A 5,038-nucleotide genomic window follows, 5' to 3' on the forward strand; every position below is an offset into this window, starting at 1 on the left:
TCACTATACTCTCAAACAGAATGGCATATGATCAGAACCAGGTTGGAGAAAAACTTTACAATGATTTGCATAGGAATTAAATGGAATTGCATTACATTTCACTACGAGAGCAGACTTGTTCCAGCAAATTCGAAGGCAGGTTGGCAGATGGGAAAGTAAGCTCCATTCTTGCCCATGGAAAAGGCTGCAGTTGAAGAACGAAGCAGTTTCTGCCCAGTTTCGAACAGGGGAACCTTTCGCGTGCGAGGCGAACGTGATGACCACTACACTACAGAAACAAGCCGACGCTGCCTGTGTAGCAGCTCAGTGGCAGCCAGCACTGAAAGTTGAAGCCATTCTTCGTTTCACCTTTCTGTTTCCAATAGCTCGTTGTTGTCCAGCATAATTGACATCTTGAAAACGTAAAAATAAAAAGACACGTGAAATTGATGACAAAATATAGACACGGATGTCGTCAATGTTTGGACCGTAGAGCGAGGTGGAATTGGCTGGGACGACTTTCCCTGCAGCGTAACGGCTGCGACATGATCTTAGGGAAGGGTGGTAGACTGAGTATTTACGTGTTTTACCCAAGTTAGTGTGAGTTGAAAACTCGAGAGCATAGCTTTAAGGTGAGTGGGCTGAAATTGACAAAGGATCTGAGAAACATTTCCCACACAGAAGGTTGTGTGTGTTTGGAATGAGCTTCCAGAGGAAGTGGAGGAGGCTATTACACTCAGAAAATTGCAAAGGTAATCGGATGAGATTCTGGACAGGATGAGTTTAGAGGGATTGGGGCCAAATGCTGGGGAACGGGACTTGTTTAATTTTGGCTATGTGGTGAGCATGGACGAGATACACCGAAGTATCTGTTTCTACGTGGTGTACCCCAATAACGTCGTGTTGCTTGCACCGGCTTTAATGGATTACTCTTTCGCGGAGTTTGCCGTCGCAGTCTGTGGCACAATCATTTAGTCTGTTCGACTGCTCACGGGAAAGGTAGTATTGTGAAACACTGCAGAAACGAACGACTTCCTTACTTTAGCTCCGACTGACCATGCTCTGTGAAATTTTCCCAGATCCTCAGGTGAGGATTTTTGCTGCTGGAAGTTACCTCAGAAACCCTGTTAAATCGAAATGTATTGAGCGAATCGCAAAACAGAAAGCATTTAACACGGAACACAAACAAAACTGGCATACCTCATGCATTTTCAGACACAGAGATGCATGAATGCTAAATGTGAGACAGTCCGAGGGCATGAGTCATAAAGTAATCTCACAACTAACAACAGGGCAATTTCAAACTACTCTTTCAAACATACTGCAGCCTGAGTGCACCACCACTTCCCAGACAATGCTGTAAAGAGAGAAACAAAGAACATAATAAGAATTGGCCATAAAAAGTGAATTTCACCAATCACGTTCTCGATTAGATTACCTTTCCCTTCCGATGTCTCCAGGACGGAAATGAAGGAAATGGGAGAAATTCAATAACATATGACATCGAAATTCATTGGAACGATTTTCTCATTAGCCAGAAAACCAAATAACGACGAGTCGAGTCACCGCAGGACTTTGTTTCACAACAGCGATGAAATAACAGTCTCCATTCGGTTCCAGTAAAAGCTCAACTTGCCTGGAACGGCAGAGGTGTTTGCGATTTTCCGCGCGGGAGGCGAACACGATCATAACTGCAGATACACTTTGAAATATAGAACATAGAACAATACAGCGCAGTACAGGTCCTTTGGCCCTCGATGTTGCGCCGATCCAAGCCCACCTAACCTACACTAGCCCACTATCCTCCATATGCCTATCCAATGCCCGCTTAAATGCCCATAATGAGGGAGAGTCCACCACTGCCACTGGCAGAGCATTCCATGAACTCACGACTCGCTGAGTAAAGAACCTAGCCCAATTTGGCACTATCCCACACCACAATTAATTCCCTGGGAAGCAAACCCATTTTTCTTTTGTTTTCAACATCAATATACAGTGGGAACCGAAACAGCACTTTAACAAGCTGCAGCGTTGAATTGATCAGCAAAGATGGCAGTGGTGAGATTCGAACGCAAGCCCCTTTCGAGAGAAGAACCGGGATCGAGCGCTCGACCACCCTGCCAGCCGGCCGGGCGCACCATTTTCTTGCATTTCCAATGGTGCTCCTGCATAGCAACAGATGCAAAGTCACATGAAAAGGGTTCCACGATACCTCTCCGAATCGCACAGCAGCTGCGATGTGCCCGTGTACAATGTCAATTTCGCAGCAGATAATGATAGCCCATCGATCCAGACAAAAATCAATGGTGAACTGAGTCTATGTTCTCAGACTCTTTTCAGCTACAAATGTATGTGTGAGAATATATGTTCGGTGACGATTTGGACAAATTACCATGAGCTGCTTGACATTACTGCAATTTCGATTCTTGCTTTGTGAAATGATTTCACCCATTGCTCGAAACAGGACACCTTTCACGTTTACACGGAACACAAAACACCCCGGACTATGGGGAAAATGCACAAAGCTGAACAGGCCGTGTTCCACATCATACCGTGCAGCATAGTTTCAGTCACTGTGTCTGTTTTGCAGAATAAGAGTCCCAAAGAATGTTCTCCACCTTAAAACCGGAGGTAGCATTACAATCCGAGAATGACAGATCACATTGTGAGGATGCTCTGACCTCGGAGCCAGTTCGAGATGACACTTTCCTTGCCTTTTACCTTAACCGTGCAATTTCAAACTACTCTTTCAAACATACTGCAGCCTTAGTGCACCACCACTTCCCAGACAATGCTGAAAAGAGAGAGAGAAAGAACATAATAAGAATGGACCATAAAAAGTGAATTTCACCAATCACAGTCTCGATTAGATTACCTTTCAATTGACAATAAGCAATAGACAATAGACAATAGGCAATAGGTGCACGAGTAGGCCATTCTGCCCTTCGAGCCTGCACTGCCATTCAATATGATCATGGCTGATCATTCCTAATCAGTATCCTCTTCCTGCCTTATCTCCATAACCCTTGATTCCACAATCTTTGAGAGCTCTATCCAACTCTTTCTTAAATGAATCCAGAGAATGGCCCTCCACTGCCCTCTGGGCAGAGCATTCCACACAGCCACCACTCTCTGGATGAAGAGGTTTCTCCTCATCTCTATCTTAAATGGTCTACCCCATATGTTTAAGCTGTGTCCCCTGGTTCGGCACTCAATCATCAGCGGAAACATATTTCCTGCTGCCAGAGTGTCTAATCCTTTCATAATCTTATATGTCTCAATCAGATCCCCTCTCAGTCTTCGAAACTCAATGGTATGCAAGCCCAGTCGCTTAAGTCTTTCAGTGTAAGGTAATCCCGCCATTCCAGGAATTGACCTCGTGGACCTACGCTGCACTCCCTCAATAGCCAGAATGTCTTTCATCAAATTTGGAGACCAGAGCTGCACACAGTACTCCAGGTGTGGTCGCACCAGGCCCGGTACAGCGTCAGAAGCACCTCTTTGCTTCTATACTCAATTCCTCTTGTTATGAAGGCCAGTATGCTATTAGTCTTCTTCACTACATGCTGTACCTGCATGCTTGCCTTCATTGACTGGTGTACAAGAAGACCCAGATCACTCTGTACTGCCCCTTTACATAAATTGATTCCATTGATGTTGTAATCTGCCTTCCTGTTCTTGCCAGCAAAGTGGATAACCATACATTTATCCACATTAAACTGCATCTGCCATGCATCTGCCCACTCACCTAACTTGTCCAGGTCACCCTGTAATCTCCTAACATCCTCATCACATTTCACCCTGCCACCCAGCTTTGTATCATCAGCAAATTTGCTAATGTTATTGCTGATACCATCTTCTATATTATTAACATATATTGTAAAAAGCTGCGGTCCCAGCACGGATCCCTGCAGTACCCCACTGGTCACTGCCTGCCATTCCGAAATGGAGCCGTTTTTCACTACCCTTTCTTTCCTATTAGCCAACCAATTTCCAATCCAATCTAGTACTTTGCTCCCAATATCAGCGCCCTAATTTTACTCACTAATCACCTATGTGGGACTTTATCAAAAGCTTTCTGGAAGTCCAGCTACACTACATCTACTGGATCTCCCTCGTCCATCTTCAGAGTTACATCCTCAAAAAATTCAACAAGATTAGTCAAGCATGATTTTCACTTCATAAATCCATGCTGACTCTGTCCTATCCTGTTAATCGTATCCTGATGTGCCGTAATTTCATCCTTTACAATAGACTCCAGTATCTTTCCCACCACTGAGATCAGGCTAACTGGTTTATAATTTCCTGCTTTCTCTCTCCCACCTTTCTTAAAAAGTGGTATAACATTAGCCACCTTCCAGTCCTCAGGAACCGACCCTGAATCTATCGAACTCTGGAAAATCATCACCAACGCATTCACGATTTCCCGAGCCACCTCCTTCAGTACCTTGGGATGTGGACCATCAGGCCCTGGAGACTTATCAACCTTCAGACCTAACAGTCTCTCCAACACCAAATCCTGGTAAATATAAATTCCCTTAAGTTCAGGTCCTTCAGCCACCGTTACCTTAGGGATTGTTTGTGTCTTCCCCAGTGAACACAGATTTGAAGTACCCATTTAATCCTTCGGCCATTTCTTTGTTCCCCGTAATATATTCCCCTGTTTCTGTCTTCAAGGGCTCAATTTTATGCCTAACCATATTTTTTTGCCTTGCACATACCTAAAAAAGTTTTTACTATCCTCCTTTATATTATTGGCCAGTTTAGCTTCGTACCTCATTTTTCCTCTGCGTATTTCCTTCTTCGGAATCCTCTGTTGCTCTTTAAAAGCTTCCCAGTCCTCAGTTTTCCCACTTATCTTTGCTATGTTATACTTTTTCTCTTTGAACTTTATATGTTTCTTAACTTCCCTCGTCAGGCACAGTGACCCATTCCGCCTCCTGGGATCTTTCTTCCTTTTTGGAATGAACTGATCCTGCAACCTCTGCATTATACACAGAAATATCCGCCATTGTTCCTCCACTGTCATCCCTGCTAAGTTATTGCACCATTGAACTTT

General features: G+C 44.2%; 1 non-coding gene across 1 annotated transcript; it reads right to left on the reverse strand.

Moving 5' to 3' along the window:
• Positions 1–204: 204 nt before the first annotated feature.
• On the reverse strand, positions 205–278 carry trnaa-cgc (transfer RNA alanine (anticodon CGC)). The gene has a single exon. It is a non-coding gene; the product is annotated as a tRNA-Ala (tRNA).
• Between the last annotated feature and the right edge of the window lie 4,760 nt (positions 279–5,038).

This window comes from Chiloscyllium plagiosum, unplaced genomic scaffold (genome assembly GCF_037043375.1).
Source record: "Chiloscyllium plagiosum isolate Xiang-an unplaced genomic scaffold, Cpla_swu_hap1 HiC_scaffold_37, whole genome shotgun sequence".
Lineage (NCBI taxonomy): Eukaryota > Metazoa > Chordata > Chondrichthyes > Orectolobiformes > Hemiscylliidae > Chiloscyllium > Chiloscyllium plagiosum.